At 60.3% G+C, this 12,828-nt stretch overlaps 1 non-coding gene across 1 annotated transcript; it reads right to left on the reverse strand.

Annotated features, from left to right (window-relative positions):
* Positions 1-11,666: 11,666 nt before the first annotated feature.
* TRNAY-GUA (transfer RNA tyrosine (anticodon GUA)) lies at positions 11,667-11,755 on the reverse strand. Its single transcript is given in 2 exon segments — positions 11,667-11,702; positions 11,719-11,755. It is a non-coding gene; the product is annotated as a tRNA-Tyr (tRNA).
* Positions 11,756-12,828: the final 1,073 nt, after the last annotated feature.

The following is a 12,828-nucleotide window of genomic DNA, read 5'->3' on the forward strand; positions in this document are numbered from 1 at the left end:
ACCGCTACCTCCAACAGCTCCCACCTTCGGACGATAACACCGCCTGCGGCAGGGCTTTAGCACCTCCACCTCACGACCACTCACACGCAGGGGGACCGCACAGAGCCCCTGCCCACCCTCATCCACTGTCTGAACATCCCCAGGATGAAAGACAATTTCATGTAACCTCGGGGCTCCTCTCCTGCTTCAACGGGGCTCCATTGTTCCGCGCCCTTCTGCCAACGGCCAGACAAAAAGGCCGAGCTCTACTGCATCGATAACGAGCCAAGATGCGATCCCGAGAAGGGGGGCTGCTTTGCTCCCCACAAAGCCCTCTCCTCTCCTGGCTCAGGATAGGCCCCCTTCATTGAGCCGTCCTCGCAGAGCACGTGTTCCCAAGTCACGCCGTCCCGGTGGTGGCCTTCTTCTCAGCCTGCAGCACTTGCTCAACGTCTTCCTCGCACACAGAGGCCTACACAAGGACATGCTTCTCTTGATGCCGTCGATCGTGTGCCCATCTATGGCGGAGGAGCATCACTTCCCTCCTGCTACAGCCCGTGCTGCCCTTGGCCTGCATGCTGACTGGATGCCGTCGTGGTCCGCAGCAGCCCAGACGCTGCCCAGGTTCTCCAGAGCCCCACAGTAGGGACGACACGCGTCCCCAGTGCCGCAGGCCTGATGTCCAGGCAAGGGGACGGAAAAGCATTGGAGAATGCGGGCATCGATCCCGCTGCCTCTCACATGCTAAGCGAGCGCTCTACCACTTGAGCTAATTCCCCAGCCCACGGCCGGCCCCTGAGCAGCCGTCTGCTCGCAGTCTCCCAGCCCGCCCCCTGGACAAGAGCCAAAAGGGCGCTCCTTCGAGCCGGAGTTGAACCAGCGACCTAAGGATGGCCGTGCATGGGAGCCTACAGTCCTCCGCTCTACCAGCTGAGCTATCGAAGGAATCACAGACGCCTGCCCGGCAACACGCCCTTCACACGCCCCTCACACACCTCTCCCGCTTCCAGAAATAAGCCGCACCACTCTGCTACATCTCCTCCTCCATACACACTTCCCTACAGCACCAACACACCTCCACGCACACCTCAGGCGCTTCCCTCACTAAAGGCACGTACACAAAAACACAGAAACCCTTTCCTTGCCCTCTCCGCAGACACACAGACAACCAGAACGCCACCACCTCCAACCGCTCGCCTGAAGCTTCTGCCCTCCTCTCACTTCACCTCTGATCAACGCGCTCACAAAACAACGCCCATCGGCCGTCTTCTCAGTAACCTCCTCCTCACTTCCGCAACACCCCAAACAACCCCTCACAGCTTCGCCTTTTGCACAAGGGCAACAGACACCCTGTCCTCAGCATGCGCAGAGTGCAACCGCTACCTCCAACAGCTCCCACCTTCGGACGATAACACCGCCTGCGGCAGGGCTTTAGCACCTCCACCTCACGACCACTCACACGCAGGGGGACCGCACAGAGCCCCTGCCCACCCTCATCCACTGTCTGAACATCCCCAGGATGAAAGACAATTTCATGTAACCTCGGGGCTCCTCTCCTGCTTCAACGGGGCTCCATTGTTCCGCGCCCTTCTGCCAACGGCCAGACAAAAAGGCCGAGCTCTACTGCATCGATAACGAGCCAAGATGCGATCCCGAGAAGGGGGGCTGCTTTGCTCCCCACAAAGCCCTCTCCTCTCCTGGCTCAGGATAGGCCCCCTTCATTGAGCCGTCCTCGCAGAGCACGTGTTCCCAAGTCACGCCGTCCCGGTGGTGGCCTTCTTCTCAGCCTGCAGCACTTGCTCAACGTCTTTCTCGCACACAGAGGCCTACACAAGGACGTGCTTCTCTTGATGCCGTCGATCGCGTGCCCATCTATGGCGGAGGAGCATCACTTCCCTCCTGCTACAGCCCGTGCTGCCCTTGGCCTGCATGCTGACTGGATGCCGTCGTGGTCCGCAGCAGCCCAGACGCTGCCCAGGTTCTCCAGAGCCCCACAGTAGGGACGACACGCGTCCCCAGTGCCGCAGGCCTGATGTCCAGGCAAGGGGACGGAAAAGCATTGGAGAATGCGGGCATCGATCCCGCTGCCTCTCACATGCTAAGCGAGCGCTCTACCACTTGAGCTAATTCCCCAGCCCACGGCCGGCCCCTGAGCAGCCGTCTGCTCGCAGTCTCCCAGCCCGCCCCCTGGACAAGAGCCAAAAGGGCGCTCCTTCGAGCCGGAGTTGAACCAGCGACCTAAGGATGGCCGTGCATGGGAGCCTACAGTCCTCCGCTCTACCAGCTGAGCTATCGAAGGAATCACAGATGCCTGCCCGGCAACACGCCCTTCACACGCCCCTCACACACCTCTCCCGCTTCCAGAAATAAGCCGCACCACTCTGCTACATCTCCTCCTCCATACACACTTCCCTACAGCACCAACACACCTCCACGCACACCTCAGGCGCTTCCCTCACTAAAGGCACGTACACAAAAACACAGAAACCCTTTCCTTGCCCTCTCCGCAGACACACAGACAACCAGAACGCCACCACCTCCAACCGCTCGCCTGAAGCTTCTGCCCTCCTCTCACTTCACCTCTGATCAACGCGCTCACAAAACAACGCCCATCGGCCGTCTTCTCAGTAACCTCCTCCTCACTTCCGCAACACCCCAAACAACCCCTCACAGCTTCGCCTTTTGCACAAGGGCAACAGACACCCTGTCCTCAGCATGCGCAGAGTGCAACCGCTACCTCCAACAGCTCCCACCTTCGGACGATAACACCGCCTGCGGCAGGGCTTTAGCACCTCCACCTCACGACCACTCACACGCAGGGGGACCGCACAGAGCCCCTGCCCACCCTCATCCACTGTCTGAACATCCCCAGGATGAAAGACAATTTCATGTAACCTCGGAGCTCCTCTCCTGCTTCAACGGGGCTCCATTGTTCCGCGCCCTTCTGCCAACGGCCAGACAAAAAGGCCGAGCTCTACTGCATCGATAACGAGCCAAGATGCGATCCCGAGAAGGGGGGCTGCTTTGCTCCCCACAAAGCCCTCTCCTCTCCTGGCTCAGGATAGGCCCCCTTCATTGAGCCGTCCTCGCAGAGCACGTGTTCCCAAGTCACGCCGTCCCGGTGGTGGCCTTCTTCTCAGCCTGCAGCACTTGCTCAACGTCTTCCTCGCACACAGAGGCCTACACAAGGACGTGCTTCTCTTGATGCCGTCGATCGCGTGCCCATCTATGGCGGAGGAGCATCACTTCCCTCCTGCTACAGCCCGTGCTGCCCTTGGCCTGCATGCTGACTGGATGCCGTCGTGGTCCGCAGCAGCCCAGACGCTGCCCAGGTTCTCCAGAGCCCCACAGTAGGGACGACACGCGTCCCCAGTGCCGCAGGCCTGATGTCCAGGCAAGGGGACGGAAAAGCATTGGAGAATGCGGGCATCGATCCCGCTGCCTCTCACATGCTAAGCGAGCGCTCTACCACTTGAGCTAATTCCCCAGCCCACGGCCGGCCCCTGAGCAGCCGTCTGCTCGCAGTCTCCCAGCCCGCCCCCTGGACAAGAGCCAAAAGGGCGCTCCTTCGAGCCGGAGTTGAACCAGCGACCTAAGGATGGCCGTGCATGGGAGCCTACAGTCCTCCGCTCTACCAGCTGAGCTATCGAAGGAATCACAGACGCCTGCCCGGCAACACGCCCTTCACACGCCCCTCACACACCTCTCCCGCTTCCAGAAATAAGCCGCACCACTCTGCTACATCTCCTCCTCCATACACACTTCCCTACAGCACCAACACACCTCCACGCACACCTCAGGCGCTTCCCTCACTAAAGGCACGTACACAAAAACACAGAAACCCTTTCCTTGCCCTCTCCGCAGACACACAGACAACCAGAACGCCACCACCTCCAACCGCTCGCCTGAAGCTTCTGCCCTCCTCTCACTTCACCTCTGATCAACGCGCTCACAAAACAACGCCCATCGGCCGTCTTCTCAGTAACCTCCTCCTCACTTCCGCAACACCCCAAACAACCCCTCACAGCTTCGCCTTTTGCACAAGGGCAACAGACACCCTGTCCTCAGCATGCGCAGAGTGCAACCGCTACCTCCAACAGCTCCCACCTTCGGACGATAACACCGCCTGCGGCAGGGCTTTAGCACCTCCACCTCACGACCACTCACACGCAGGGGGACCGCACAGAGCCCCTGCCCACCCTCATCCACTGTCTGAACATCCCCAGGATGAAAGACAATTTCATGTAACCTCGGGGCTCCTCTCCTGCTTCAACGGGGCTCCATTGTTCCGCGCCCTTCTGCCAACGGCCAGACAAAAAGGCCGAGCTCTACTGCATCGATAACGAGCCAAGATGCGATCCCGAGAAGGGGGGCTGCTTTGCTCCCCACAAAGCCCTCTCCTCTCCTGGCTCAGGATAGGCCCCCTTCATTGAGCCGTCCTCGCAGAGCACGTGTTCCCAAGTCACGCCGTCCCGGTGGTGGCCTTCTTCTCAGCCTGCAGCACTTGCTCAACGTCTTCCTCGCACACAGAGGCCTACACAAGGACGTGCTTCTCTTGATGCCGTCGATCGCGTGCCCATCTATGGCGGAGGAGCATCACTTCCCTCCTGCTACAGCCCGTGCTGCCCTTGGCCTGCATGCTGACTGGATGCCGTCGTGGTCCGCAGCAGCCCAGACGCTGCCCAGGTTCTCCAGAGCCCCACAGTAGGGACGACACGCGTCCCCAGTGCCGCAGGCCTGATGTCCAGGCAAGGGGACGGAAAAGCATTGGAGAATGCGGGCATCGATCCCGCTGCCTCTCACATGCTAAGCGAGCGCTCTACCACTTGAGCTAATTCCCCAGCCCACGGCCGGCCCCTGAGCAGCCGTCTGCTCGCAGTCTCCCAGCCCGCCCCCTGGACAAGAGCCAAAAGGGCGCTCCTTCGAGCCGGAGTTGAACCAGCGACCTAAGGATGGCCGTGCATGGGAGCCTACAGTCCTCCGCTCTACCAGCTGAGCTATCGAAGGAATCACAGACGCCTGCCCGGCAACACGCCCTTCACACGCCCCTCACACACCTCTCCCGCTTCCAGAAATAAGCCGCACCACTCTGCTACATCTCCTCCTCCATACACACTTCCCTACAGCACCAACACACCTCCACGCACACCTCAGGCGCTTCCCTCACTAAAGGCACGTACACAAAAACACAGAAACCCTTTCCTTGCCCTCTCCGCAGACACACAGACAACCAGAACGCCACCACCTCCAACCGCTCGCCTGAAGCTTCTGCCCTCCTCTCACTTCACCTCTGATCAACGCGCTCACAAAACAACGCCCATCGGCCGTCTTCTCAGTAACCTCCTCCTCACTTCCGCAACACCCCAAACAACCCCTCACAGCTTCGCCTTTTGCACAAGGGCAACAGACACCCTGTCCTCAGCATGCGCAGAGTGCAACCGCTACCTCCAACAGCTCCCACCTTCGGACGATAACACCGCCTGCGGCAGGGCTTTAGCACCTCCACCTCACGACCACTCACACGCAGGGGGACCGCACAGAGCCCCTGCCCACCCTCATCCACTGTCTGAACATCCCCAGGATGAAAGACAATTTCATGTAACCTCGGGGCTCCTCTCCTGCTTCAACGGGGCTCCATTGTTCCGCGCCCTTCTGCCAACGGCCAGACAAAAAGGCCGAGCTCTACTGCATCGATAACGAGCCAAGATGCGATCCCGAGAAGGGGGGCTGCTTTGCTCCCCACAAAGCCCTCTCCTCTCCTGGCTCAGGATAGGCCCCCTTCATTGAGCCGTCCTCGCAGAGCACGTGTTCCCAAGTCACGCCGTCCCGGTGGTGGCCTTCTTCTCAGCCTGCAGCACTTGCTCAACGTCTTCCTCGCACACAGAGGCCTACACAAGGACGTGCTTCTCTTGATGCCGTCGATCGCGTGCCCATCTATGGCGGAGGAGCATCACTTCCCTCCTGCTACAGCCCGTGCTGCCCTTGGCCTGCATGCTGACTGGATGCCGTCGTGGTCCGCAGCAGCCCAGACGCTGCCCAGGTTCTCCAGAGCCCCACAGTAGGGACGACACGCGTCCCCAGTGCCGCAGGCCTGATGTCCAGGCAAGGGGACGGAAAAGCATTGGAGAATGCGGGCATCGATCCCGCTGCCTCTCACATGCTAAGCGAGCGCTCTACCACTTGAGCTAATTCCCCAGCCCACGGCCGGCCCCTGAGCAGCCGTCTGCTCGCAGTCTCCCAGCCCGCCCCCTGGACAAGAGCCAAAAGGGCGCTCCTTCGAGCCGGAGTTGAACCAGCAACCTAAGGATGGCCGTGCATGGGAGCCTACAGTCCTCCGCTCTACCAGCTGAGCTATCGAAGGAATCACAGACGCCTGCCCGGCAACACGCCCTTCACACACCCCTCACACACCTCTCCCGCTTCCAGAAATAAGCCGCACCACTCTGCTACAACTCCTCCTCCATACACACTTCCCTACAGCACCAACACACCTCCACGCACACCTCAGGCGCTTCCCTCACTAAAGGCACGTACACAAAAACACAGAAACCCTTTCCTTGCCCTCTCCGCAGACACACAGACAACCAGAACGCCACCACCTCCAACCGCTCGCCTGAAGCTTCTGCCCTCCTCTCACTTCACCTCTGATCAACGCGCTCACAAAACAACGCCCATCGGCCATCTTCTCAGTAACCTCCTCCTCACTTCCGCAACACCCCAAACAACCCCTCACAGCTTCGCCTTTTGCACAAGGGCAACAGACACCCTGTCCTCAGCATGCGCAGAGTGCAACCGCTACCTCCAACAGCTCCCACCTTCGGACGATAACACCGCCTGCGGCAGGGCTTTAGCACCTCCACCTCACGACCACTCACACGCAGGGGGACCGCACAGAGCCCCTGCCCACCCTCATCCACTGTCTGAACATCCCCAGGATGAAAGACAATTTCATGTAACCTCGGGGCTCCTCTCCTGCTTCAACGGGGCTCCATTGTTCCGCGCCCTTCTGCCAACGGCCAGACAAAATGCCGAGCTCTACTGCATCGATAACGAGCCAAGATGCGATCCCGAGAAGGGGGGCTGCTTTGCTCCCCACAAAGCCCTCTCCTCTCCTGGCTCAGGATAGGCCCCCTTCATTGAGCCGTCCTCGCAGAGCACGTGTTCCCAAGTCACGCCGTCCCGGTGGTGGCCTTCTTCTCAGCCTGCAGCACTTGCTCAACGTCTTCCTCGCACACAGAGGCCTACACAAGGACGTGCTTCTCTTGATGCCGTCGATCGCGTGCCCATCTATGGCGGAGGAGCATCACTTCCCTCCTGCTACAGCCCGTGCTGCCCTTGGCCTGCATGCTGACTGGATGCCGTCGTGGTCCGCAGCAGCCCAGACGCTGCCCAGGTTCTCCAGAGCCCCACAGTAGGGACGACACGCGTCCCCAGTGCCGCAGGCCTGATGTCCAGGCAAGGGGACGGAAAAGCATTGGAGAATGCGGGCATCGATCCCGCTGCCTCTCACATGCTAAGCGAGCGCTCTACCACTTGAGCTAATTCCCCAGCCCACGGCCGGCCCCTGAGCAGCCGTCTGCTCGCAGTCTCCCAGCCCGCCCCCTGGACAAGAGCCAAAAGGGCGCTCCTTCGAGCCGGAGTTGAACCAGCGACCTAAGGATGGCCGTGCATGGGAGCCTACAGTCCTCCGCTCTACCAGCTGAGCTATCGAAGGAATCACAGACGCCTGCCCGGCAACACGCCCTTCACACGCCCCTCACACACCTCTCCCGCTTCCAGAAATAAGCCGCACCACTCTGCTACAACTCCTCCTCCATACACACTTCCCTACAGCACCAACACACCTCCACGCACACCTCAGGCGCTTCCCTCACTAAAGGCACGTACACAAAAACACAGAAACCCTTTCCTTGCCCTCTCCGCAGACACACAGACAACCAGAACGCCACCACCTCCAACCGCTCGCCTGAAGCTTCTGCCCTCCTCTCACTTCACCTCTGATCAACGCGCTCACAAAACAACGCCCATCGGCCGTCTTCTCAGTAACCTCCTCCTCACTTCCGCAACACCCCAAACAACCCCTCACAGCTTCGCCTTTTGCACAAGGGCAACAGACACCCTGTCCTCAGCATGCGCAGAGTGCAACCGCTACCTCCAACAGCTCCCACCTTCGGACGATAACACCGCCTGCGGCAGGGCTTTAGCACCTCCACCTCACGACCACTCACACGCAGGGGGACCGCACAGAGCCCCTGCCCACCCTCATCCACTGTCTGAACATCCCCAGGATGAAAGACAATTTCATGTAACCTCGGGGCTCCTCTCCTGCTTCAACGGGGCTCCATTGTTCCGCGCCCTTCTGCCAACGGCCAGACAAAAAGGCCGAGCTCTACTGCATCGATAACGAGCCAAGATGCGATCCCGAGAAGGGGGGCTGCTTTGCTCCCCACAAAGCCCTCTCCTCTCCTGGCTCAGGATAGGCCCCCTTCATTGAGCCGTCCTCGCAGAGCACGTGTTCCCAAGTCACGCCGTCCCGGTGGTGGCCTTCTTCTCAGCCTGCAGCACTTGCTCAACGTCTTCCTCGCACACAGAGGCCTACACAAGGACATGCTTCTCTTGATGCCGTCGATCGTGTGCCCATCTATGGCGGAGGAGCATCACTTCCCTCCTGCTACAGCCCGTGCTGCCCTTGGCCTGCATGCTGACTGGATGCCGTCGTGGTCCGCAGCAGCCCAGACGCTGCCCAGGTTCTCCAGAGCCCCACAGTAGGGACGACACGCGTCCCCAGTGCCGCAGGCCTGATGTCCAGGCAAGGGGACGGAAAAGCATTGGAGAATGCGGGCATCGATCCCGCTGCCTCTCACATGCTAAGCGAGCGCTCTACCACTTGAGCTAATTCCCCAGCCCACGGCCGGCCCCTGAGCAGCCGTCTGCTCGCAGTCTCCCAGCCCGCCCCCTGGACAAGAGCCAAAAGGGCGCTCCTTCGAGCCGGAGTTGAACCAGCGACCTAAGGATGGCCGTGCATGGGAGCCTACAGTCCTCCGCTCTACCAGCTGAGCTATCGAAGGAATCACAGACGCCTGCCCGGCAACACGCCCTTCACACGCCCCTCACACACCTCTCCCGCTTCCAGAAATAAGCCGCACCACTCTGCTACATCTCCTCCTCCATACACACTTCCCTACAGCACCAACACACCTCCACGCACACCTCAGGCGCTTCCCTCACTAAAGGCACGTACACAAAAACACAGAAACCCTTTCCTTGCCCTCTCCGCAGACACACAGACAACCAGAACGCCACCACCTCCAACCGCTCGCCTGAAGCTTCTGCCCTCCTCTCACTTCACCTCTGATCAACGCGCTCACAAAACAACGCCCATCGGCCGTCTTCTCAGTAACCTCCTCCTCACTTCCGCAACACCCCAAACAACCCCTCACAGCTTCGCCTTTTGCACAAGGGCAACAGACACCCTGTCCTCAGCATGCGCAGAGTGCAACCGCTACCTCCAACAGCTCCCACCTTCGGACGATAACACCGCCTGCGGCAGGGCTTTAGCACCTCCACCTCACGACCACTCACACGCAGGGGGACCGCACAGAGCCCCTGCCCACCCTCATCCACTGTCTGAACATCCCCAGGATGAAAGACAATTTCATGTAACCTCGGGGCTCCTCTCCTGCTTCAACGGGGCTCCATTGTTCCGCGCCCTTCTGCCAACGGCCAGACAAAAAGGCCGAGCTCTACTGCATCGATAACGAGCCAAGATGCGATCCCGAGAAGGGGGGCTGCTTTGCTCCCCACAAAGCCCTCTCCTCTCCTGGCTCAGGATAGGCCCCCTTCATTGAGCCGTCCTCGCAGAGCACGTGTTCCCAAGTCACGCCGTCCCGGTGGTGGCCTTCTTCTCAGCCTGCAGCACTTGCTCAACGTCTTTCTCGCACACAGAGGCCTACACAAGGACGTGCTTCTCTTGATGCCGTCGATCGCGTGCCCATCTATGGCGGAGGAGCATCACTTCCCTCCTGCTACAGCCCGTGCTGCCCTTGGCCTGCATGCTGACTGGATGCCGTCGTGGTCCGCAGCAGCCCAGACGCTGCCCAGGTTCTCCAGAGCCCCACAGTAGGGACGACACGCGTCCCCAGTGCCGCAGGCCTGATGTCCAGGCAAGGGGACGGAAAAGCATTGGAGAATGCGGGCATCGATCCCGCTGCCTCTCACATGCTAAGCGAGCGCTCTACCACTTGAGCTAATTCCCCAGCCCACGGCCGGCCCCTGAGCAGCCGTCTGCTCGCAGTCTCCCAGCCCGCCCCCTGGACAAGAGCCAAAAGGGCGCTCCTTCGAGCCGGAGTTGAACCAGCGACCTAAGGATGGCCGTGCATGGGAGCCTACAGTCCTCCGCTCTACCAGCTGAGCTATCGAAGGAATCACAGATGCCTGCCCGGCAACACGCCCTTCACACGCCCCTCACACACCTCTCCCGCTTCCAGAAATAAGCCGCACCACTCTGCTACATCTCCTCCTCCATACACACTTCCCTACAGCACCAACACACCTCCACGCACACCTCAGGCGCTTCCCTCACTAAAGGCACGTACACAAAAACACAGAAACCCTTTCCTTGCCCTCTCCGCAGACACACAGACAACCAGAACGCCACCACCTCCAACCGCTCGCCTGAAGCTTCTGCCCTCCTCTCACTTCACCTCTGATCAACGCGCTCACAAAACAACGCCCATCGGCCGTCTTCTCAGTAACCTCCTCCTCACTTCCGCAACACCCCAAACAACCCCTCACAGCTTCGCCTTTTGCACAAGGGCAACAGACACCCTGTCCTCAGCATGCGCAGAGTGCAACCGCTACCTCCAACAGCTCCCACCTTCGGACGATAACACCGCCTGCGGCAGGGCTTTAGCACCTCCACCTCACGACCACTCACACGCAGGGGGACCGCACAGAGCCCCTGCCCACCCTCATCCACTGTCTGAACATCCCCAGGATGAAAGACAATTTCATGTAACCTCGGAGCTCCTCTCCTGCTTCAACGGGGCTCCATTGTTCCGCGCCCTTCTGCCAACGGCCAGACAAAAAGGCCGAGCTCTACTGCATCGATAACGAGCCAAGATGCGATCCCGAGAAGGGGGGCTGCTTTGCTCCCCACAAAGCCCTCTCCTCTCCTGGCTCAGGATAGGCCCCCTTCATTGAGCCGTCCTCGCAGAGCACGTGTTCCCAAGTCACGCCGTCCCGGTGGTGGCCTTCTTCTCAGCCTGCAGCACTTGCTCAACGTCTTCCTCGCACACAGAGGCCTACACAAGGACGTGCTTCTCTTGATGCCGTCGATCGCGTGCCCATCTATGGCGGAGGAGCATCACTTCCCTCCTGCTACAGCCCGTGCTGCCCTTGGCCTGCATGCTGACTGGATGCCGTCGTGGTCCGCAGCAGCCCAGACGCTGCCCAGGTTCTCCAGAGCCCCACAGTAGGGACGACACGCGTCCCCAGTGCCGCAGGCCTGATGTCCAGGCAAGGGGACGGAAAAGCATTGGAGAATGCGGGCATCGATCCCGCTGCCTCTCACATGCTAAGCGAGCGCTCTACCACTTGAGCTAATTCCCCAGCCCACGGCCGGCCCCTGAGCAGCCGTCTGCTCGCAGTCTCCCAGCCCGCCCCCTGGACAAGAGCCAAAAGGGTGCTCCTTCGAGCCGGAGTTGAACCAGCGACCTAAGGATGGCCGTGCATGGGAGCTTACAGTCCTCCGCTCTACCAGCTGAGCTATCGAAGGAATCACAGACGCCTGCCCGGCAACACGCCCTTCACACGCCCCTCACACACCTCTCCCGCTTCCAGAAATAAGCCGCACCACTCTGCTACATCTCCTCCTCCATACACACTTCCCTACAGCACCAACACACCTCCACGCACACCTCAGGCGCTTCCCTCACTAAAGGCACGTACACAAAAACACAGAAACCCTTTCCTTGCCCTCTCCGCAGACACACAGACAACCAGAACGCCACCACCTCCAACCGCTCGCCTGAAGCTTCTGCCCTCCTCTCACTTCACCTCTGATCAACGCGCTCACAAAACAACGCCCATCGGCCGTCTTCTCAGTAACCTCCTCCTCACTTCCGCAACACCCCAAACAACCCCTCACAGCTTCGCCTTTTGCACAAGGGCAACAGACACCCTGTCCTCAGCATGCGCAGAGTGCAACCGCTACCTCCAACAGCTCCCACCTTCGGACGATAACACCGCCTGCGGCAGGGCTTTAGCACCTCCACCTCACGACCACTCACACGCAGGGGGACCGCACAGAGCCCCTGCCCACCCTCATCCACTGTCTGAACATCCCCAGGATGAAAGACAATTTCATGTAACCTCGGGGCTCCTCTCCTGCTTCAACGGGGCTCCATTGTTCCGCGCCCTTCTGCCAACGGCCAGACAAAAAGGCCGAGCTCTACTGCATCGATAACGAGCCAAGATGCGATCCCGAGAAGGGGGGCTGCTTTGCTCCCCACAAAGCCCTCTCCTCTCCTGGCTCAGGATAGGCCCCCTTCATTGAGCCGTCCTCGCAGAGCACGTGTTCCCAAGTCACGCCGTCCCGGTGGTGGCCTTCTTCTCAGCCTGCAGCACTTGCTCAACGTCTTCCTCGCACACAGAGGCCTACACAAGGACGTGCTTCTCTTGATGCCGTCGATCGCGTGCCCATCTATGGCGGAGGAGCATCACTTCCCTCCTGCTACAGCCCGTGCTGCCCTTGGCCTGCATGCTGACTGGATGCCGTCGTGGTCCGCAGCAGCCCAGACGCTGCCCAGGTTCTCCAGAGCCCCACAGTAGGGACGACACGCGTCCCCA

This window comes from Anser cygnoides, chromosome 2 (assembly GCF_040182565.1).
Source record: "Anser cygnoides isolate HZ-2024a breed goose chromosome 2, Taihu_goose_T2T_genome, whole genome shotgun sequence".
Lineage (NCBI taxonomy): Eukaryota > Metazoa > Chordata > Aves > Anseriformes > Anatidae > Anser > Anser cygnoides.